The 27,277-nt window shown below is 43.6% G+C and overlaps 1 pseudogene; it reads right to left on the bottom strand.

Annotated features, from left to right (window-relative positions):
• Window positions 1-5,946: 5,946 nt before the first annotated feature.
• Window positions 5,947-27,277, bottom strand: part of LOC141270822 (uncharacterized) — an 80,592-nt pseudogene continuing 59,261 nt past the window's right edge.

Here is a 27,277-nt window from a genome sequence, read left to right as displayed (position 1 = left end):
GCGACATGGTGTCCGCTAACAAGTTGAATGGAAAATCGGCTCAAATTGTTAGCGGACGCCATGTTGCATTTGGAGAGCCCCTGTGTGCCCAAACATTGGAGCTCCCCCACAAGTGACCCCATTTTGGAAACTAGACCCCCCAAGGCACCTATCTAGGTGCATAGTGAGCACTTGGAACCCCCAGGTGCTTCACAAATTGATTTGTAAAAATGAAAAAGTGAAAAAAAAAAACACTTTTTCATTTTTACGAATCAATTTGTGAAGCACCTGGGGGTTCCAAGTGCTCACTATGAATCTAGATAGGTGCCTTGGGGGGTCTAGTTTCCAAAATGGGGTCACTTGTGGGGGAGCTCCAAAGTTTGGGCACACAGGGGCTCTCCAAACACAACATGGCGTCCACTAATTATTCAAGCAAATTTTACAATCAAAAAGTCAAATGGTGCTCCTTCCCTTCCGAGCCCTGCCGTGCGCCCAAACAGTGTTTTTTCCCCAAATATTGGGTATCTGTGTGCCCAGGGGAAATTGCACAACAAATTTTGGGGTCCATTTTTTCTTGCTACCCCTGTGAAAATAAAAAAATTGGGTCTAAAGTATCATTTTTGTGAAAAAAGTTAAATGTTCATTTTTTTTTTCCACATTCAAAAAATTCCTGTGAAGCACCTGAAGGGTTAATAAAGTTCTTGAATGTGGTTTTGAGCACCTTGAGGAGTGCAGTTTTTAGAATGGTGTCACTTTTGGGTATTTTCTGTCATAAAGACCTCTCAAAGTGACTTCAAATGTGATGTGGTCCCTAAAAAAATGGTTTTGTAAATTTTGTTGGAAAAATGAGAAATCGCTGGTCAACTTTTAACCCTTATAGCTCCCTAACCCAAAACAATTTTGGTTCCAAAATTGTGCTGATGTAAAGTAGACATGTGGGAAATGTTATTTATTAACTATTTTGTGTGACATATCGCTCTGATTTCAGGGCTTAAAAATTCAAATTTTGAAAATTGCAAAATTTTTGCCAAATTTCCGTTTTTTTCACAAATAAACGCAAGTGATATCGAAGAAATTTTTCCACAATCATGAAGTACAATATGTCACGAAAAAACAATCTCAAAATCAGGGGGGATCCGTTGAAGCGTTCCAGAGTAATTACCTCATAAAGTGACAGTGGTCAGAATTGTAAAAATTGGCCTGGTCATTAACGTGCAAACCACTCTCGGGGCTTAAGGGGTTAACCACTAAATAATAATAAATTCTTCTTAAATTTGGTATCACACCAACCGGGAGAATCGCCGCAGGTGACGACACAGCTTTTCTTCTTAATTATGCTAGACATACTTTCTGATGATCAAGAGCAATATACCTTTATTTTTATGTTGACTTTTTAACCTGTGTTCTTCTTTGGTTGATTAACACAGACTATTGTTTGAATAATCCTGAATGTTAACAATTGAGTTAAGATGTACTGCAACTTATTGTCTGCAAATCTTAAAAAGATAGGGTCATGGAGCATGGTTATACTGTTTGATAACATGCTGATTACGTATTATACTAGTCCAGGGATTTGTTGATTTGCTGAGCAATGGAGGACAAACTATGCAAGATGATTAAATGGTCAAACAATGAGTCATGAGCTCTTTCCACCTTCAACCCTGCCCCTTGACCTGTGAATGATGGCTGCAAGGACAATTGTGATCTATAAAAAGGGGGTCTCTGCCTCTATTCGGTGTCATTCTACAGCATGTCAGCTTAGGAGACTACAGCACCGGCTAGAGGAATACAGATCGGCTCCATTGACCATTGCTGAACCCTCAGAGATGTCTTGAGCCCTGGTCCATGCGGTCTTTCTAAAGACAGCCGGGCCGGCAGACAAGAGCACCCACTGATCCCCGTGTCTTCACATCTCTCATTCACACTGGACATTTAAAGAAGTGTTAAAAAAATTGCAGAATTTTATTTTTTAGTACATTTTAAAGTGAATTTAGTTCTAAAGCACAAAAATTTTCTATCACCCGATGCCAAGGGGTTAAACATTCCTAAAAATGGATGAAAAACATCATTACACAGATGGAGAAGGCGGCAAATGGTGAATGTGAACAGGTGTGAAGAAAGACTAAGGCGAGAGTGAGGCCCGATGGGGACGGTGATAATAATGTGTGTACAGCGCTGCCGAGTATGGAGGCGATATAGAAGGAAGAGGAAGAAATAATAGAGAATAACGGGGAATCTCCACATACCTCCACCTGCAGAGCCGCCACCACATATATGGCTGCTCTGTGTGCACAGGAGCTGTGATGAGGTCACAGGAGGGGAGGAGTCAGGGGTCACATGATCAGGAGCCTCAGTGGATGCAGGACTCTGCTGTGCTGGTTGTCATGGTGCTGGATGAGCTGAAGTTTATGTGTGGGGTCAGGAGGGGTTTACAGTGTGGATGCAGCAGAGCCGTGTGTGTACGAGATGTACGGAGCAGAGCCGCGTGTGTACGAGGTGTACGGAGCGGAGCCGCGTGTGTACGAGGTGTACGGAGCGGAGCCGCGTGTGTACGAGGTGTACGGAGAGGAGCGGCGAGGTGTACGGAGCAGAGCCGCGCGTGTACGAGGTGTACGGAGCGGAGCCGCGTGTGTACGAGGTGTACGGAGCAGAGCCACATGTGTACGAGGTGTATGGAGCAGAGCCACGTGTGTACGAGGTATACGGAGCGGAGCCGTGTGTGTATGAGGTATGCGGAGCCGCGCGTGTACGGGGTGTACGGAGCGGAGCCGCCCGTGTACGGGGTGTACGGAGCGGAGCCACGCCGCGCGTGTACAAGGCGTACGGAGCGGAGCCGCGCGTGTACGAGGCGTACGGAGTGGAGCTGCGCGTGTACGAGGCGTACGGAGCGGAGCCGCGCGTGTACGAGGCGTACGGAGCAGAGCCGCGCGTGTACGAGGTGTACGGAGCAGAGCCGCGTGTGCAAGAGGAGCTGTGGAGCGGAGCTGTGTGTGTATACCAGGATGGGGGGCCATATATACCAACATGGGAATCCTATATGTCTGGATGGGGACATATATATATCAGGATGGGGGATATTAGTATAGACTTGGGGTACATTAACCCTATAACAGTGTCAGCAGCAGACCTCCCCCATAACAGGGCATCATATGGTATATCTCAGAGGCACACAGACAATTAATGGATGACTCCACATATGTTCCTTTGCCGGATGATTCTAGTAATAAATATAAAAATCAACTCAGTACATTTTTGAGAAAAAGGTTGAAAAATACTGGCACTATGTACTCAAAGTGCACAAATCCTTAACCTCACCTCCTGGCAATCCGATATTTTCGGAGATTGGTTCTGTAATGGAACCACTGTCAAAATATCTCGACTGGCTGCTGAGACCATTGTTAAAAAATGTTCCATCATATCTAAAAGAATCTGGTGAATTCCTGAAGACTTTCTATGACATTGAATGACAGGAGAATTTTATTTTAACATCGATAGATGTAGAAAGCCTTTGTACAAGAATTCCCAAAAAAACGGCAATTGAATGTATATTAAAACCCCTCTCTGACATTGTCAGCAATAGTACGTCCCTGTGTCCTGAGCCTATTGGACTACTACTATTATGCACAATGTGATCACGCCCGCACACAAGCTGTGCAGGGCGATCGCCGCCGGTGCTATGTGCCAGGAGCGGTGTACCCGAGTACCCGATGCAAACTCAAGTAGCGAGCACTTGCACTCAAGACTAATGACAACTAATTCAATATGATGACCTAATGTTATCAAATTCTGTGTTGTACCTCTGGGTTCAAAATGAATAAAATTCATGAGGGGTGTAGTTTCCAAAATGGGGTCACTTTTGGGGGGTTTCCACTGTTTAGGCGCATCAGTGGCTCCCCAAACACGACATGGCGCCCGCTCTTGATTTCAGCCAATTTTGCATTCAAAAAGTAACAGTGTTCCTTCCATACAGAACCCTGCCGAGTGCCCAAACAGTGTATTTTCCCCACATATGGAGTATCGGCATACTCAGGAGAAATTGCATAACATTGTTTGGGGTCCATTTTCTCCTCTTACCCTTGTAAAAATAAAAAATTTGGGGCTAATAGATCATTTTTGTGGAAAAAGTTAGATTTTTTTATTTTCATGGCTTTACGTTATAAACGTCTGTGAAGCACCTGGGGGTTCAGGGTGCTCACCACACATCTAGAGAAGTTCCCTGAGGTGTCTAGTTTCCAAAATGGGGTCAGTTGTTTAGGCACATCAGTGGCTCCCAGAACGCGACATGGCGTCTGCTAATTATTCAAACAAATTTTACATTCAAAAAGTCAAATGGCGCTTCTTCCCTACCGAACCCTGCTGTGTGCCCAAACAGTGTTTTTTCCCCACATATGGGGTATCTGCGTGCTCAGGAGAAATTGCACAACAAACTTTGGGGTCCATTTTTTCCTGTTACCGTTGTGAAAATAAAAAAAAAATTGGAGTATAAAGTAACATTTTTGTGAAAAAAGTTATATGTTCATATTTCTTTCACATTCCAAAAACTCCTGTGAGGCACCTGAAGGGTTAATAAACTTCTTGAATGTGGTTTCGAGCACCTTGAGGGGTGCAGTTTTTAGAATGGTGGCACTTTTGGGTATTTTCTGTCATAAAAGCCCCTTAAAGTCGCTTCAAATGTGATGTGGTCCCTAAAAAAAATGGTTTTGTAAATTTTGTTGCAAAAATGAGAAATCACTGGTGAAATTTTAACCCTTATAACTTCTTAACAAAAAAAAGTAGACAGTATAAAGCAGACATGTGGGAAATGTTATTTATTAACTATTTTGTTTGACATACAGTACAGACCAAAAGTTTGGACACACCTTTTCATTGAAAGATTTTTCTGTATTTTCATGACTTTGAAAATTGTACATTCACACTGAAGGCATCAAAACTATGAATTAAGTATATAATTCCACATGTTTTAATTCATAGTTTTGATGCCTTCAGTGTGAATGTACAATTTTCATAGTCATGAAAATACAGAAAAATCTTTAAATGAGGTGTGTCCAAACTTTTAGTCTGTACTGTATCTCTCTCTGATTTAAGGGCATAAAAATTCAAATTTTGAAAATTGCAAAATTTCAAAATTTTCGCCAAATTTCTGTTTTTTTCACAAATAAACGAAAGTGATATCGAAGAAATTTTACCACAATCATGAAGTACAATATGTCATGAAAAAACAATCTCAGAATCAGGGGGATCCGTTGAAGCGTTCCAGAGTAATTACCTCATAAAGTGACAGTGGTCAGAATTGTAAAAATTGGCCTAGTCATTAACATGCAAACCGCCCTCGGGGGTAAAGGGGCTAAACAATGCAGGTGAAAATAAGGACTATAATGACTTTGTAAGTGAAGCTTTGGGTTTTCTTTTATCCCATAACACGTTTAAATTTCAGGACAAGTGGTTCCTTCAGCAGGTTGGAACCGCAATGGGTACCCCTGTGGCATGTGTTTTTGCCAACTTATTCTTGGCTTTTTTTGAAGATAAATATGTCACCACTACCTCAAACCCATATATTAGACCCATCCGTGCGTATCTCCAGTATGTAGATGATGTGTTTATTGGATGGGCGGGCACTAGTGCGCAGTTTTTTTTTCTTTTGTTCCTTATCTGAATTAATGTTCAAAATATGAAATTTACTGCAAATAGTGGGGGAACTCAGAATATTTCAATGTCAAAATAAACATACAGGAAGGAAAAATAGTTACAGAAATGTATAAAAAAACACTGCAACAAATTTGCTGTTACATTATAACAGTGCACATCCACAGCACACAAAGAGATGGCTCCTTACAGTCAATTCCTGAGATTAAGAAAGATCAATAACAATGATGACACATTTTCCAGACAAGCAAATGAACTCAAAAATAATTTTCTTAGTCGAGGTTATCCATTACCCCTACTAAATGAACAGACAGAGTCTGTAAAAAATCTCAAAAAGATTTATTAAAACAGAAAGATAAGAAAAAGCAGAGTACCGTAGAGAGGTTAACTTTAACTGTCAAACACAAAGCAATGGATAAGATGATCCATACAGCTATAAGACAAAACGGACACCTGATAGAAAGTGACAAAGAGCTAAATGAGAAAGCCAATAATAAACCCCTATCTTCATGTAGAAGTAGTAAATTGGGAGATTTAATAGTCAGAAACAGAACTGAACACAATACAGTTAACTGGCTAGGGACACTTCAGATGTGGCAGCTGCTCGTTCTGCCACCTGCAGATCACAGATAAAAGCTTCCGCTTAGGACCATTGACCTGACATGTGAAGGACTTTGTGTCATGTAGAACTAAGCATGTGGTATACGTCATCTCCCCATGTAAATTCTATAACAAAGGTAAAACTATATGACCTTTTTCCGATTTAGAGAACATTATCGCTCTATAATCACTGGAAAGGGAGCTTCTCCACTTAGAAGACACATGCATGATTATCATAATGCTGATCTGAAGTGTTTTGCAGGAATAGAAAAGGTCAAGGTCCCTCCACAATTTGGAAATCTTCATGTGTTATTATTAAAACAAGAAGCAAGGTGGATTCTTAATTCTGCAGCCCAGGGTCCTTTGGGACTAAATGACAGATTGGATGGGCAACAAGGTGACTCAGTGGTTAGCACTGCAGACTTGCAGAGCTGGGGTCCTGGGTTCAAATCCCACCAAGGACAACATCTGCAAGGAGTTTGTATGCTCTCCCTGTGTTTGGGTGGGTTTCCTCCCACACTCCAGAGACATACTGACAGGGAATTTAGATTGACAGCCCCAGTGGAATTAATAGTGGTATATAAGTGAGTGAAATAAATAAAAATAAATGTTAAAAGATAATTACAAAAAACACGGACATGTTTTTAAATTGCACAATGTTTTGCATGCACTGATAATGACAACTATTCTGCACCTGTTTTTTTACAAAAGGAATCAGTGGCTACGGCATTGTTAGCTGAACCCATTGAAGCGCAGCTGCGTGAAATGGCTGTGATTCTCCCTCATTCCCCTGCACACTCCCTGTCCTCCACTCAGTTAGATCCTGCTCCAATGTACTGGAAATAAAGGACTCTTGAATTGCATACCTGGTGAGTGCTGCTTTTCTTCAATTTTGTTGGATGCATTAAATAAGGCCAATGGCACCCCAACCCGAGTAAAGGAATGGGTCAGAGAGTAATTAATAGGACCCCTAACACATCCCCCCGCCTAGGTTGGTCAGGTATCACGTTCTGATGACCACTTCCATTAAAATTGTTACCTTTTTCCCCCAAAAATACCAGCAGAAATTAAATATGTGGTGTGCTTTAGGGCTGAGGCTTAATAGTGATTGCAATTTCAGAGTTAGAGTCACTGGGTTACCATGACAGAGAGGGGCCAGAAGACTGCGGTGTCTGGTTTCATGTACTTCTGCACTGGTTAAAAGTACTTCACCACCATATTCAAAAGTGCAGGTTTTTTCCTTGCTAGCAGTGCAAGGGTTAATCTGTTTAGTTGAAGCTGCTGGAGCTTTCCTACCTGGATTGTCTCAGCTGTTCAGTGTTGGCCACTCCCCTCTGCTATATAAGCTCACCTCTGACACTTAGGTAATGCCAGTGTTAGTTCTTACTGCCTGGTTCTGGAGTTGGCAGTAGTAGTGGACAACTCCTTTAAGAAGATACAATTTTCAGTTAAAACATTTCCAACATTCTGAACATGAAAAAGGCTTCTCCACTGTGTGACTTCTCTGATGTTTATTAAAAGTTGATTCCTTGTAAAAAATTTCCCACATTAATTACATGAAAAAGGCTTCTCCACTGTGTGGGTTCTCTGGTGACTAAGAAGGCATGTTTTCTTCACAAAACATTTTCCACATTATGAACATGAAAATGGCTTCTCCCCTGTGTGAATTCTCTGATGTCTATTAAGATGCGCTTTCAGTTTAAAACATTTTCCACATTCTGAACAGGAAAATGCTTTCTCCCCTGTGTGACTTATCTGGTGCCTAACAAGATTTGATTTATGGTTAAAACATTTACCACATTCTGAACATGAAAATGGCTTCTCCCCTGTGTGAATTATTTGGTGACTTAAAAGATATGATTTGTTCACAAAACTTTTTCCACATTCTAAACAGGAAAATGGTTTCTCCCCTGTGTGAGTTATTTGGTGTCTATTAAGATGCGCTTTCAGGTTAAAACATTTTCCACAATCTGAACAGGAAAAAGGCTTCACCCCTGTGTGAATTCTCTGGTGGTAATCAAGCTGTGTTTTCTGGTTAAAACATTTCCCACATTCTGAACAGAAAAATGGTTTCTCCCCTGTGTGAGTTCTTTGGTGTGTAACAAGGCTTGATTTATGGTTAAAATATTTCCCACATTCTGAACAGGAAAAAGGCTTCACCCCTGTGTGGGTTCTCTGGTGGTAATCAAGCTGTGTTTTCTGGTTAAAACATTTCCCACATTCTGAACAGAAAAAAGGCTTCTCCCCTGTGTGGGTTCTCTGGTGTGTAACAAGACTTGATTTATGGTTAAAATATTTCTCACATTCTGAACAGGAAAAAGGCTTCTCCCCTGTGTGAGTTCTCTGGTGCTTAACCAAATCTGATTTCTGGTTAAAACATCTCCCACACTTGGAAAATACAAACCTATTCTCTGTCGTGTTAATTTTTTGATGTTTAAGAATAGACTTTTTGAGGGGAAAACTATTTCCATATTCTGTATGTGAAAATGGCTTCTTTCCTTTAGGAGCAGTTTGTTTTTTAATGCTTATTTTGTGACTTTGATTTTCCATAGTAGTCGATAATGAGTCAGCAGACAGGACCCGTTTCACAGGATCAGATGACAGATCTTTGCTGTGAAGGGATGATGGGATATCTGGAGTAATGGCATTCACTTCAATTGTATCCTGTGGGATCTCAAGATCATCTGATTTAAAAATTGAAGATGTCAGCTGTCCCTCTGATCTCCTGGTACAGTCATCTGCCAAGAATAAAACTAATTATTATTTTAGAATAAAATATCCTTGAATTTTATATTTTTGAACATTTCTACTTAAACTGTCTGTAAAAATGGTAAGTTATGTAAAATACTGAATTATTCATCAAGACAATGACAGATCACAGTCTAATAGAAAACCTCGTAGGATGAACCAGTGGAGCGTGATGTTCAACTGTTTTTTCATTCTCCCTCCCAAATATGGAATAAAAAGCCACCAAACAATGTTATGTCGGCGAAAATAATATCAATGAAAACTTCTACTCATCTCACAAAAACCAAGTCCCGACTCAGGTCCATCATCTGTCAATGGAAAACAAAGGTTTCTACACCATTATTGGCTCAAAGGCTCTTGAAAAGTAACATGGCTTCCATAACCTAATCCAGCAATATCCACTCGCCCAAATTGAAATCTCCCCCTCACTTCTGAGCCTTGCAGTGTACCCAAACCACATTTAGCATCCATGTATTTGGCATTACTATAGTGAGAAGAACCCACTTAATTTACGTTATGTGTCTCCTGGAGCACAATCTGGACACTATGTGTTGGGTAATAAAATGGCATATTTGCAATTTTCTTTCTCCAACATCCACCGTGTGCTAATTTCCAGAAAGTGTCTGTGGAATCAAAATAGTCGCTACTCCTATAGATTATTTCACTGAGGGTTATAATTTCTAAAATAGAGTCACTTTATGGGGATTTCTACTGCTCTGGTTTTCAGCAATTTTGTTATTTTAGGGCTTCTGCAAAAGGCATCTCCCATTTTCTCTGGGATCTGCTCCTGCGACATCTGCCTCTGTCACCTTATTCATCCTGCAGGCGGCGCTGGTAATGGAGGAGACATCAGAACCAGAAGCTCTCGGTGATGCAGGTTCTGTCCAGCCCTTGGCTCTGACCCGGCTACATGACTATTCTTCTTCCCATCTCACACCAAAGAACAGCAGGTAACACCATGACCCAAGCCTAGGGGTGCAAGTCCAGATCCATGTAGAGGGGTAAAAGGGTGATGGGCAAGGCAAGCCCTATTTTGGACACTAACTAGTGCAGTCAAAAACTGTGACTATAGACAATAACACATCTATTGAAATGATCAAACTCAACAGTCTTCATCAGTAAATAGTAACTAGTGGAGAAACCTCTCTGGGGTAATTAGAGTATGGGGCTCGGTGGCTCTTAGCAATCTAAAGTATCGTAAGGACAGTTGGAAGAGGCAATGGAGACCTTTTTTTTTTTTTTTTTAAAGACTACCAGGGAGTTACAGACTCACATAAGTGAGGCAGGCTGATCCAACCACAATCAAACTATTACACAGAATTAACCTGTAAAAAAAAGATATGGAATAAAAAAAAGTTACATCTCCAACAAAATTTTATGTATGGGGGGAGAACACCAACACTAAACCGGACTTTATTGATTTATGGTGGACCATTGGAGCTACTATGAGTCCTGACCAGAAGAGTAGAGAAAGTATTAGTGCCCCCATTTCAGGAGAGATTGTGCAGTAATCTGAATTCCTGAGGATTGAAAACATAATGGAATTTATGACGTGGAGTGAATCCATGAAACCAAGGCTGGAGCCATGCCAACACATCTCCTGCAGGCGGGAATAAATGCATATTACAGCCATCAGCCACGCACAGCTTAGAGATATATCATGGCACAGGTGTAATGTTTTCTGTATAGTTTATCACAATCCTGTTTGAAGTTAGTTGGTTTGAAAAGAATTTGAAAAGTATAAAAGGAAACTCTGCTGTTATTGTACAGAAATTCACACTTGGCCTCACTACACATTTAATGTTGTCGATCATAAAAGTAAAGTTTGGTCAGAAAGACTGGACCTGGTCTTGTAGGGACCATATGAGGACATTCAGCAGCACAGAAGGGAGAGAAGGTAGATTCATCCAATAAGATATCAGGATTCTAGGAAGCCAACAGGGGGTAGGTGGATCCTGCAGGTTGTAAATTCTATAGAAAAGGGCTTTCAATGCCCAAAGTCATTTGAACAGTTGTGGGTGAAGGAGAATGTTGTGGTCAAGAGGTAAAATGGTGATCACATGATTGTAATACGGCCGGACTACACCACCGATAAAGCAGCCACAGCCGGTGACTGAGAAGAATCTGTGACTTCTCTGCATTTAGTGGTTACTACTCACCTGGGTAGTCATATGTAGGAATCTCCTCTTTACACCGCTCATCACCCCTTACATATGTTTCTGTAGTATTAATATGGGTCAGATCTTCACCCTGAAACAAATATTGTAAAAGTCACAGACAGATGAGAAGTCCCATCTATGATCAGCTCTAATCCTGCCATCTCCACCGTTCTCATTACACAAGTATAAAACATATAATACTGGTGGATAAAACAAGACTGAGCACAAGACCTTCACAGCCGCCTACACATCATAGGGGAGATCTCATGACACCTTCTCTCCATCTACCTGATGATCCTGAGGAACATTGGGATCTTCTTGTTTACAGTCCTGTGAAAGAAGAGGATGGGAACATCTCTCTGGTGTTGTCCTCTTACTGGATAGATCTGGAGGAAACACATACAGGGACTGAATTCATTCTTTACATACAGATAATTATAGGCCGTGTGTATTTAGTCCTGTCTATTACCTGGTGATGTGAGGGGCTGGGGAACCTCCATCTTGACGTCCTTGTACAGATATTTGTGTTCTTCTATATACTTCCACTCCTCCATGGAGAAATAAACAGCGACATCCTGACACCTTATAGGAACCTGACACATACAATGATACCGTCATCCCCCAATCCCTTCATAGTGTTACTGTATAATGTACCAGCATTCCCAGCAGTGTCACCTCTCCAGTCAGCAGCTCAATCATCTTGTAGGTGAGTTCTAGGATCTTCTGGTCATTGATGTCCTTATGTATCAGGGGGTGAGGTGGAGGCCCTGTGATTGGGCTCAGGGGTCTTACCCATCCCTCAGACACAGGGTCCTGGCAGCGCTCACTAGAGGTCTTCTTCACTACTGTGTAATCCTGGTTATGGAGAGACACATTCATAAATCTCACTACAGACATTTCCAGAGTCCTCACCTCTCCAGTTCTGTCCATCTGTTATTCCCATAGATAAGAATGATGTAATGTGACGTCATCAGAATCTCTCACCTCTCCAGTAAGCCGGAAGAGGATCTCTAGGGTGAGGTGTAATATCCTCTCCGCCATCTTGTCTCTGTCCATATCCATCTTTGATGGGAGAAACAGGAAAATTCTCTAATATAGAAGATCTTCACTGAGAGGATCTGATATTGTAGAGACCTGAATGAGAAGATGAGCCGATGTAGCATCATAAAAATCCTGTGTAATAATACAATTACTGGAGATAATAAGGGAAACATATGAAATTTATTATTTTACAGTATTTAGTTTTCTTCTTTACATCTAGTAATAAAACCTCTATATTTTAGGTCACAGACAACAAGTAGTTTCTTCCTCGGAGTCTGCAGCTGAATACGTTTCTCATAGACTCATCTTCCATAAAGCTAATTCTCGTCTCATTTACGGACACTGGAATCGGCATTAGCAATACTGCAGGAGATCTTCATTACACGCGACATGAGAAATAACTACTTCATGAGGAGGACGACATCTTCATCTTATACTACGGCTCTAGAAACATATTTGGCCAGAGAGAGTCACTGACTACATCTCCACTGGTCGTCTATATGAATGTTTCCCGTCTTCCCCGGACTGTAATCTTCTATCATGTTAGTTCTCATGTCTGATTCACACACAGAAGTTTGAGGCTTTTATATATAATTTCACAAGCCCCTACATATAATAAACTTGCACCCTTTAGTGCCTTTCATGTGGCACTAAAGGGTGTTTACCCTAATAAATAAATGAAAAAAAAAACACTTGGGGTCCCCCACTATTTTTCGTAACCAGGCAAGGTGAAGCAGACAGCTGCGGGCTGATATCAGGCTCAGAATGATCCTGGTTATTGACCCTTTCCAGCCTGAAAATACGCGCTTTGCCCACCTCTTCTCTATTGCCCTGGTGCGGTGGCAATCGGGGTAATGATAGTTGAGGTTGATGTCAGCTGTGAATTGTCAAAAAACACATTTGGCATCAAGCCCTGGGGTTAGTAATGGAGAAAAAAATACCCAGACAGAAAAAAAAAATTATTTGAAGAAAGACTCCCCGACACTCTTCCTGGTTCACCAATTTATTTTTGAAAAAAAACCATGCAGGTCCGACGTAGTCCATGGCGTTCCCACAACGATCCCTGAATCCAACATCCAAAGGCTATGGAGCCCTGTTCAGAGAACGACGCTCTATAGGTCGTAGCAGAAGCCACTCCGGGACCCACTGCGTTCCACAAGACCTGGCGGCTCTGATGAGCAGTGACCTCAGTAACTATACCGCTCATAAGAGTCACCAAGTCCTCTGTATAATGGCCCCATGTAGTGCCCCACAGTCTAATGGCCCCATATCGTGCCCCACAGAATGTGCCCCACAGTATCATGGCCCCATATAGTGAACTATAGTATAATGTCTTCCCCATATAGTGCCACCCAGTATAATGGTCCCATATAGTGTACCACAGTATAATGGTCCAATGTAGTGCATCCTGGTAAATCAGGGGACAAGCTGTATTAGAGGATAGAAGTGCACGTCCTTTGCTGGGATCACTTCCTGGACCTGGTTCATACAGCCACATGTTCGTTGAGCCTGAAGGGGATACCTGTCTGAACACCAGCCGGAACCTCAGAAGGATTTAATAAGATAAGTACATTGCTATATATTTTTGATATCATATCTTTGACCAGTATATGTTGCAATTGGCTATTGTCTTCTTAGGATTGCCCTTATTTTTCAAGCGATCCTTCTTTCTATTTTTGTGTATTTATTGACATAACTATTGTGTGTCTGATATATATCTAGTACGTCATTAGGACGTTACTGGTCAATAAATGTGTGTTTTATTGTGTGGTTGAGTAGGGATATTCAGGGATAGGTGAGGGACAGCCGTCGCGGAGCGGGGGCACCACTTGAACCCCTAGGGTGAAAACACTCCGCTGTCAGGTAGCGAGAGCTCCTCTACCAGGGCTATTTAGGGCTAATTTCTGATTGCTATATGCTTATCCCCACCATCCCTATAATATAAGGTATCTCTCCTCATTATGTGTAGTTTGTCCTAACTGTACTATAGAGCACACATTTTTAAATGATACATTAAAAGTTATTTTTTAATGGGTATTTTTTCCACTTTTTGGTCTGTTAGTTAATATATGTGGGCACACAGGGGACATTACTAACATATGGGGGGCACACAGGGGACATTACTAACATATGGGGGGCACACAGGGGACATTACTAACATATGGGGGGCACACAGGGGACATTACAAATATATGGGGGCACACAGGGGACATTACTAATATATGAGGGCACACAGGGGACATTACTAATATATGAGGGCACACAGGGGACATTACTAATATATGGGGGCACACAGAGGACATTACTAATATATGAGGGCACACAGGGGACACTACTAATATATGGGGGCACACAGGGGACATTACTAATATATGTGGGCACACAGGGGACATTACTAACATATGGGGGGCACACAGGGGACATTAGTAACATATGGGGGGCACACAGGGGACATTAGTAACATATGGGGGGCACACAGGGGACATTAGTAACATATGGGGGGCACACAGGGGACATTACTAACATATGGGGGGCACACAGGGGACATTACTAACATATGGGGGCACACAGCGGACATTACTAATATATGGGGGCACACAGGAGACATTACTATTATATGGGGGCACACAGGAGACATTACTCTTATATGGGGGCACACAGGAGACATTACTATTATATGGGGGCACACAGGAGACATTATTAATATATGGGGGCACACAGGAGACATTACTCTTATATGGGGGCACACAGGAGACATTATTAATATATGGGGGCACACAGGAGACATTATTAATATATGGGGGCACACAGGGGACATTACTAATATATGGGGGCACACAGGGGACATTACTAATATATGGGGGCACACAGGGGACATTACTAATATATGGGGCACACAGGGCACATTACTAATGTATGGGGGCACACAGGGGACATTACTAATATATGGAGGCACACAGGGGACATTGCTAATATATGAAGGCACACAGGGGACATTACTAATATATGGGGCACACAGGGGACATTACTAATATATGGGGCACACAGGGGACATTAATATATGGGGGGCACACAGGGGACATTACTATTATATGGGGGCACACAGGCGACATTACTAATATATGGGGGCACACAGGGGACATTACTAATATATGAGGGCGCACAGGGGACATTACTAATATATGAGGGCGCACAGGGGACATTACTAATATATGAGGGCGCACAGGGGACATTACTAATATATGGGGGCACACAGAGGACATTACTAATACATGGGGGCACACAGGGGAGATTACTAATATATGTGTGCACACAGGGGACATTACTAACATATGGGGGGCACACAGGGGACATTACTAACATATGGGGGGCACACAGGGGACATTAGTAACATATGGGGGGCACACAGGGGACATTAGTAACATATGGGGGGCACGCAGGGGACATTACTAACATATGGGGGCACGCAGCGGACATTACTAATATATGGGGGCACACAGGAGACATTACTATTATATGGGGGCACACAGGAGACATTACTCTTATATGGGGGCACACAGGAGACATTACTCTTATATGGGGGCACACAGGAGACATTATTAATATATGGGGGCACACAGGAGACATTACTCTTATATAGGGGCACACAGGAGACATTACTCTTATATGGGGGCACACAGGAGACATTACTATTATATGGGGGCACACAGGAGACATTATTAATATATGGGGGCACACAGGGGACATTACTAATATATGGGGGCACACAGGGGACATTACTAATATATGGGGGCACACAGGGGACATTACTAATATATGAGGGCACACAGGGGACATTACTAATATATGAGGGCACACAGGGGACATTACTAATATATGGGGGCACACAGGGGACATTACTAATATATGGGGCACACAGGGGACATTACGAATATATGGGGGCACACAGGGGACATTACGAATATATGGGGGCACACAGGGGACATTACTAATATATGGGGGGGCACACAGGGGACATTACTAATATATGGAGCACACAGGGGACATTACTAATATATGGGGCACACAGGGGACATTAATATATGGGGGCACACAGGGGACATTACTAATATATGGGGGCACACAGGGGACATTACTAATATATGGGGGCACACAGGGGACATTACTAATATATGGGGCACCCAGGGGACATTAATATATGGGGGGCACACAGGGGACATTACTAATATATGGGGGCACACAGGGGACATTACTAACATATGGGGGCATACAGGGGACATTACTAACATATGGGGGCACACAGGAGACATTACTAACATATGGGGGCACACAGGGGACATTACTAACATATGGGGGCACACAGGGGACATTACTAACATATGGGGGCACACAGGGGACATTACTAATATATGGGGGCACACAGGGGACATTACTAATATATGGGGGCACACAGAGGACATTACTAATATATGGGGACACACAGAGGACATTACTAATATATGGGGGCACACAGGGGACAGTAATACTATTTCGGGCACACAGGTGACGTTACTAATATATGGGGGCACACAGGTGACATTACTAATACATGGGGGCACACGGGACATTATTAATATATGGGGGCACACAGGGGACATTACTAATATATGGGGCAGACAGGGGACATTACTAATATATGGGGGCACACAGGTGACATTACTAATATATGGGGACACACAGGGGACATTACTAAAATATGGGTGCACACAGAGGACATTACTAACATATGGGGGCACACGGGATATTACTAACATATGGGGGCACACAGGGGACGTTACTAATATATGGGGCACACAGGGGACATTACTAATATATGAGGGCACAGGTGAAATTACTAATATATGGGGGCACACAGGGGACATTACTAATATATGGGGGCACACAGGTGACATTACTAATATATGGGGGCACAGAGGGGACATTACTAATACAGTCATATGAAAAAGTTTGGGCACCCCTATTAATCTTAAGCTTAATGTTTTATAAAAATTGGTGTTTTTGCAACTGCTATTTCAGTTTGATATATGTAATAACTGTTGGACACAGTAATGTTTCTGCCTTGAAATGAGGTTTATTGTACTAACAGAAAATGTGCAATCTGCATTCAAACAAAATTTCACAGGTGCATAAGTATGGGCACCTCACCAGAAAAGTGACATTAATATTTAGTAGATCCTCCTTTTGCAAAAATAACAGCCTCTAGTCGCTTCCTGTAGCTTTTAATGAGTTCCTGGATCCTGGATGAAGGTATTTTTGACCATTCCTCTTTACAAAACAATTCCAGTAGAGTTAAGTTTGATGGTCGCCGAGCATGGACAGCCCTCTTCAAATGATCCCACAGATGTTCAATGATATTCAGGTCTGGGGACTGGGATGGCCTTTCCAGAACATTGTAATTGTTCCTCTGCATGAATGCCTGAGTAGATTTGGAGCGGTGTTTTGGATCATTGTCTTGCTGAAAGATCCATCCCCTGCGTAACTTCAACTTTATCACTGATTCTTGAACATTATTGTCAAGAATCTGCTGATACTGAGTGGAATCCATGCGTCCCTCAACTTTAACAAGATTCCCAGTGCTGGCATTGGCCACACAGCCCCAAAGCATGATGGAACCTCCACCAAATTTTACTGTGGGTAGCAAGTGTTTTTTTTGGAATGCTGTGTTTTTTTGCCACCATGCATAACGCCTTTTTGTATGACCAAACAACTCAATTTTGGTTTCATCAGTCCACAGGACCTTCTTCCAAAAAGAAATTGGCTTCTCCAAATGTGCTTTTGCATATCTCAGCCGACTCTGTTTGTGGCGTGCTTGCAGAAACGGCTTCTTTCGCATCACTCTCCCATACAGCTTCTCCTTGTGCAAAGTGCGTTGTATAGTTGACCGATGCACAGTGACACCATCTGCAGCAAGTTGATGCTGCAGCTCTCTGGAGGTGGTCTGAGGATTGTCCTTGACTGATCTCACCATTCTTCTACTCTGCCTTTCTGATGTTTTTCTTGGCCTGCCACTTCTGGCCTTAACAAGAACTGTCCCTGTGTTCTTCCATTTCCTTACTATGTTCCTCACAGTGGAAACTGACAGGTTAAATCTCTGAGACAGCTTTTTGTATCCTTCCCCTGAACAACTATGTTGAATAATCTTTGTTTTCAGATCATTTGACAGTTGTTTTGAGGAGTCCATGATGCCACTCTTCAGAGGCGATTCAAACAGGAGAACAACTTGCAAGTGGCCACTTTAAGTAGCTTTTCTCATGATTGCATACACCTGGCTGTGAAGTTCAAAGCTCAATGAGATTACAAAACCAAAAAAAGTGCTTTAGTAAGTCAGTAAAAAGTAGGTAGGAGTATTTAAAACAAGAAAATGATAAGGGTGCCCATACTTATGCACCTGTCAAATTTTGTTTGAATGCAGATTGCACATTTTCTGTTAGTACAATAAACCTCATTTCAAGGCAGAAACATTACTGTGCCAACAGTTATTACATATATCAAACTGAAATAGCAGTTGCAAAAACACCAATTTTTATAAAACATTAAGCTTAAGATTAATAGGGGTGCCCAAACTTTTTCATATGACTGTATATGGGGGCACACAGGGGACATTACTAATATATGGGGGCACATAGGGGACATTACTAACATATGGGGGCACACAGGGGAGATTACTAATATATGGGGGCACACAGGGGACATTAATAATATATGGGGACACACAGGGGACATTACTAATACATGGAGGCACACAGTAGACATTACTAATATATGGGGGCACACAGGGGGAAGTACTAATATATGGGGCACACAGGGGACATTACTAATATATGGGGGCACACAGGGGGCATTACTAATATATGGGGCACACAGGGGGCATTACTAATATATGGGGCACAAAGGGGACATTACTAACATATGGGGGCACACAGGGGACATTACTAATATATGGGGGCGCACAGGGGACATTACTAATATATAGGGGGGCACACAGGGCACATTACTAATATATGGGGCACACAGGGCACATTACTAGTATATGGGGGCACACAGGGGACATTACTAACATATGGGGGCACAAAGAGGACATTACTAACATATGGGGGCACACAGGGTACATTACTAACATATGGGGGCACACAGGGGACCTTACTAACATATGGGGGCACACAGGGGACCTTACTAACATATGGGGGCACACAGGGGACCTTACTAATATATGGGGACACACAGGGGACATTACTAATATATGGGGGGGCACACAGGGGACATTACTAATATATGGAGCACACAGGGGACATTACTAATATATGGGGCACACAGGGCACATTAATGTATGGGGGCACACAGGGCACAATACTAATATATGGGGGCACACAGGGGACATTGCTAATATATGGGGGCACACAGGGGACATTGCTAATATATGAAGGCACACAGGGGACATTACTAATATATGGGGCACACAGGGGACATTGCTAATATATGAAGGCACACAGGGGACATTACTAATATATGGGGCACACAGGGGACATTACTAATATATGGGGGCACACAGGGGACATTACTAATATATGGGGGCACACAGGGGACATTACTAATATATGGGGGCACACAGGGGACATTACTAACACATGGGGGCATACAGGGGACATTACTAACATATGGGGGCACACAGGGGACATTACTAACATATGGGGGCACACAGGGGACATTACTAACATATGGGGGCACACAGGGGACATTACTAACACATGGGGGCACACAGGGGACATTACTAACATATGGGGGCACACAGGGGACATTACTAATATATGGGGGCACATAGGAGACATTACTAATATATGGGGGCACACAGGAGACATTACTAATATATGGGGGCACACAGGAGGCATTACTAATATATGGGGGCACACAGGAGGCATTACTAATATATGGGGCACACAGGAGGCATTACTAATATGTGGGGCACACAGGTGACATTACGAATATATGGGGGCACACAGGGGGCATTACGAATATATGGGGCACACAGGGGACATTACGAATATATGGGGCACACAGGGGACATTACTAACATATGGGGGCACACAGGGGACATTACTAATATATGGGGGCACACAGGGGACTTACTAATATATGGGGGCACACAGGGGACTTACTAATATATGGGGGGGGCACACAGGGGACATTACTAATATATGGGGCACACAGGGCACATTACTAAGATATGGGGGCACACAGGGGACATTACTAATATATGGGGGCACACAGGGGACATTACTAATATATGGGGGCACACAGGGGACATTACTAATATATGGGGGCACACAGGGGACATTACTAATATATGGGGGCACACAGGGGACATTACGAATATATGGGGCACACAAGGGACATTACGAATATATGGGGCACACAGGGGACATTACGAATATATGGGGCACACAGGGGACATTACTAATATATGGGGGCGCACAGGGGACATTACTAATATATGGGGCACACAGGGCACATTACTAATATATGGGGGCACACAGGGGACATAACTAACATATGGGGGCACAAAGAGGACATTACTAACATATGGGGGCACACAGGGGACATTACTAATATATGGGGGCACACAGTGGACATTACTAATATATGGGGGCACACGGGACATTACTAATATATGGAGCACACAGGGGACATTACTAATATATGGGGCACACAGGGCACATTACTAATGTATGGGGGCACACAGGGCACATTACTAATATATGGGGGCACACAGGGCACATTGCTAATATATGGGGGCACACAGGGGACATTGCTAATATATGAAGGCACACAGGGGACATTACTAATATATGGGGCACACAGGGGACATTAATATATGGGGGGCACACAGGGGACATTACTAATATATGGGGGCACACAGGGGACATTACTAACATATGGGGGCATACAGGGGACATTACTAACATATGGGGGCACACAGGGGACATTACTAACATATGGGGGCACACAGGGGACATTACTAACATATGGGGGCACACAGGGGACATTACTAACATATGGGGGCACACAGGAGACATTACTAACATATGGGGGCACACAGGGGACATTACTAATATATGGGGCACACAGGTGACATTACTAATATATGGGGGCACACAAGGGGCATTACTAATATATGGGGCACACAGGGGACATTACGAATATATGGGGGGGCACACAAGGGACATTACTAATATATGGGGGCACAAAGGGGGCATTACTAATATATGGGGCACACAGGGGACATTACTAATATATGGGGCACACAGGGGACATTACTAACATATGGGGGCACACAGGGGACATTACTAACATATGGGGGCACACAGGGGACATTACTAACATATGGGGGCACACAGGGGACATTACTAATATATGGGGGCACACAGGGGACATTACGAATATATGGGGCACACAGGGGACATTACGAATATATGGGGGCACACAGGGGACATTACGAATATATGGGGCACACAGGGGACATTACGAATATATGGGGCACACAGGGGACATTACTAACATATGGGGGCACACAGGGGACATTACTAATATATGGGGGCACACAGGGGGCATTACTAATATATGGGGCACACAGGGGACATTACGAATATATGGGGCACACAGGGGACATTACTAACATATGGGGGCACACAGGGGACATTACTAATATATGGGGGCACACAGGGGACTTACTAATATATGGGGGGGCACACAAGGGACATTACTAATATATGGGGGCACACAGGGGGCATTACTAATATATGGGGCACACAGGGGACATTACTAATATATGGGGGCACACAGGGGACATTACTAACATATGGGGGCACACAGGGGACATTACTAATATATGGGGGCACACAGGGCACTTACTAATATATGGGGGGCACACAAGGCACATTACTAATATATGGGGCACACAGGGCACATTACTAAGATATGGGGCACACAGGGCACATTACTAATATATGGGAGCACACAGGTGATATTACTAATATATGGGGGCACACAGGGGACAGTACGAATATATGGGGGCACACAGGGGACATTACTAACATATGGGGGCACACAGGGGACATTACTAACATATGGGGCACACAGGGGACATTACTAACATATGGGGGCACACAGGGGACATTACTAATATATGGGGGCACACAGGGGACATTACTAATATATGGGGGCACACAGGAGACATTACTAATATATGGGGGCACACAGGAGACATTACTAATATATGGGGGCACACAGGAGACATTACTAATATATGGGGGCACACAGGAGGCATTACTAATATATGGGGCACACAGGAGGCATTACTAATATATGGGGGCACACAGGGGGCATTACTAATATATGGGGCACACAGGGGACATTACGAATATATGGGGCACACAGGGGACATTACTAACATATGGGGGCACACAGGGGACATTACTAATATATGGGGGCACACAGGGGACTTACTAATATATGGGGGGGCACACAGGGGACATTACTAATATATGGGGCACACTGGGCACATTACTAAGATATGGGGGCACACAGGGGACATGAATATATGGGGGCACACAGGGGACATTACTAATATATGGGGGCACACAGGGGACATTACTAATATATGGGGGCACACAGGGGACATTACTAATATATGGGGGCACACTGGGGACATTACGAATATATGGGGCACACAAGGGACATTACTAATATATGGGGCACACAGGGGACATTACGAATATATGGGGCACACAGGGGACATTACGAATATATGGTGGCACACAGGGGACATTACTAATATATGGGGCACACAGGGCACATTACTAATATATGGGGCACACAGGGCACATTACTAATATATGGGGGCACACAGGGGACATAACTAACATATGGGGGCACAAAGAGGACATTACTAACATATGGGGGTACACAGGGGACATTACTAATATATGGGGGCACACAAGGGACATTACTAATATATGGGGGCACACAGGGGACATTACTAATATATGGAGCACACAGGGGACATTACTAATGTATGGGGGCACACAGGGCACATTACTAATATATGGGGGCACACAGGGGACATTACTAATATATGGGGGCACACAGGGGACATTGCTAATATATGAAGGCACACAGGGGACATTACTAATATATGGGGCACACAGGGGACATTAATATATGGGGGGCACACAGGGGACATTACTAATATATGGGGGCACACAGGGGACATTGCTAATATATGAAGGCACACAGGGGACATTGCTAATATATGGGGCACACAGGGGACATTACTAATATATCGGGGGCACACAGGGGACATTACTAATATATGGGGGCACACAGGGGACATTACTAACATATGGGGGCACACAGGGGACATTACTAACATATGGGGGCACACAGGGGACATTACTAACATATGGGGGCATACAGGGGACATTACTAACATATGGGGGCACACAGGAGACATTACTAACATATGGGGGCACACAGGGGACATTACTAACATATGGGGGCACACAGGGGACATTACTAACATATGGGGGCACACAGGGGACATTACTAATATATGGGGGCACACAGGTGACATTACTAATATATGGGGCACACAGGTGACATTACTAATATATGGGGGCACACAAGGGGCATTACTAATATATGGGGCACACAGGGGACATTACGAATATATGGGGGGGCACACAGGGGACATTACTAATATATGGGGCACACAGGGGACATTACTAACATATGGGGGCACACAGGGGACATTACTAACATATGGGGGCACAAAGAGGACATTACTAACATATGGGGGCACACAGGGGACATTACTAATATATGGGGGCACACAGGGGACATTACTAATATATGGGGGCACACAGGGGACATTACTAATATATGGGGCACACAGGGGACATTACTAATATATGGGGCACACAGGGGACCTTACTAATATATGGGGACACACAGGGGACATTACTAATATATGGGGGCACACAGGGGACATTACTAATATATGGGGGCACACAGGGGACATTACTAATATAAGGGGCACACAGGGGATATTACTAATATATGGGGGCACACGGGACATTACTAATATATGGGGGCACACAGGGGACATTACGAATATATGGGGCACACAGGGGACATTACGAATATATGGGGCACACAGGGGACATTACGAATATATGGGGGCACACAGGGGAGATTACGAATATATGGGGGCACACAGGGGAGATTACGAATATATGGGGGGGCACACAGGGGACATTACTAATATATGGGGCACACAGGGGACATTACTAATATATGGGGGCACACAGGGGACATTATTAATATATGGGGCACACAGGGGACATTAATACATGGGGGCACACAGGGGACATTACTAATATATGGGGGCACACAGGGGGCATTACAAATATATGGGGCACACAGGGGACATTACGAATATATGGGGCACACAGGGGACATTACTAACATATGGGGGCACACAGGGGACATTACTAATATATGGGGGCACACAGGGGACTTACTAATATATGGGGGCACACAGGGGACTTACTAATATATGGGGGGGCACACAGGGGACATTACTAATATATGGGGCACACAGGGCACATTACTAAGATATGGGGGCACACAGGGGACATTACTAATATATGGGGGCACACAGGGGACATTACTAATATATGGGGGCACACAGGGGACATTACTAATATATGGGGGCACACAGGGGACATTACTAATATATGGGGCACACAGGGGACATTACGAATATATGGGGCACACAGGGGACATTACGAATATATGGGGCACACAGGGGACATTACTAATATATGGGGGCACACAGGGGACATTACTAATATATGGGGCACACAGGGCACATTACTAATATATGGGGCACACATGGCACATTACTAATATATGGGGCACACAGGGCACATTACTAATATATGGGGGCACACAGGGGACATAACTAACATATGGGGGCACAAAGAGGACATTACTAACATATGGGGGCACACAGGGGACATTACTAATATATGGGGGCACACAGGGGAAATTACTAATATATGGGGGCACACAGGGGACATTACTAATATATGGAGCACACAGGGGACATTACTAATATATGGGGCACACAGGGCACATTACTAATGTATGGGGGCACACAGGGCACATTACTAATATATGGGGGCACACAGGGCACATTACTAATATATGGGGGCACACAGGGGACATTGCTAATATATGAAGGCACACAGGGGACATTACTAATATAAGGGGCACACAGGGGATATTACTAATATATGGGGGCACACGGGACATTACTAATATATGGGGGCACACAGGGGACATTACGAATATATGGGGCACACAGGGGACATTACGAATATATGGGGCACACAGGGGACATTACGAATATATGGGGGCACACAGGGGAGATTACGAATATATGGGGGCACACAGGGGAGATTACGAATATATGGGGGGGCACACAGGGGACATTACTAATATATGGGGCACACAGGGGACATTACTAATATATGGGGGCACACAGGGGACATTATTAATATATGGGGCACACAGGGGACATTAATACATGGGGGCACACAGGGGACATTACTAATATATGGGGGCACACGGGGCATTACAAATATATGGGGCACACAGGGGACATTACGAATATATGGGGCACACAGGGGACATTACTAACATATGGGGGCACACAGGGGACATTACTAATATATGGGGGCACACAGGGGACTTACTAATATATGGGGGCACACAGGGGACTTACTAATATATGGGGGGGGCACACAGGGGACATTACTAATATATGGGGCACACAGGGCACATTACTAAGATATGGGGGCACACAGGGGACATTACTAATATATGGGGGCACACAGGGGACATTACTAATATATGGGGACACACAGGGGACATTACTAATATATGGGGGCACACAGGGGACATTACTAATATATGGGGCACACAGGGGACATTACGAATATATGGGGCACACAGGGGACATTACGAATATATGGGGCACACAGGGGACATTACTAATATATGGGGGCACACAGGGGACATTACTAATATATGGGGCACACAGGGCACATTACTAATATATGGGGCACACATGGCACATTACTAATATATGGGGCACATTACTAATATATGGGGGCACACAGGGGACATAACTAACATATGGGGGCACAAAGAGGACATTACTAACATATGGGGGCACACAGGGGACATTACTAATATATGGGGGCACACAGGGGACATTACTAATATATGGGGGCACACAGGGGACATTACTAATATATGGGGGCACACAGGGGACATTACTAATATATGGAGCACACAGGGGACATTACTAATATATGGGGCACACAGGGCACATTACTAATGTATGGGGGCACACAGGGCACATTACTAATATATGGGGGCACACAGGGCACATTACTAATATATGGGGGCACACAGGGGACATTGCTAATATATGAAGGCACACCGGGGACATTACTAATATATGGGGCACACAGGGGACATTAATATATGGGGGGCACACAGGGGACATTACTAATATATGGGGGCACACGGGACATTGCTAATATATGAAGGCACACAGGGGACATTACTAATATATGGGGCACACAGGGGACATTAATATATGGGGGGCACACAGGGGACATTACTAATATATGGGGGCACACAGGGGACATTACTAACATATGGGGGCATACAGGGGACATTACTAACATATGGGGGCACACAGGGGACATTACTAACATATGGGGGCACACAGGGGACATTACTAACATATGGGGGCACACAGGGGACATTACTAACATATGGGGGCACACAGGGGACATTACTAACACATGGGGGCACACAGGGGACATTACTAACATATGGGGGCACACAGGGGACATTACTAACATATGGGGGCACACAGGGGACATTACTAATATATGGGGGCACACAGGTGACATTACTAATATATGGGGCACACA

Source organism: Phyllobates terribilis, unplaced genomic scaffold (assembly GCF_046119375.1).
Source record: "Phyllobates terribilis strain yellow unplaced genomic scaffold, ASM4611937v1 Scaffold_5__5_contigs__length_657084704, whole genome shotgun sequence".
Taxonomy (NCBI): domain Eukaryota; kingdom Metazoa; phylum Chordata; class Amphibia; order Anura; family Dendrobatidae; genus Phyllobates; species Phyllobates terribilis.
Note: the sequence above shows the minus strand (reverse complement) of the source record. Positions and strands in the feature narration are given on the sequence as shown.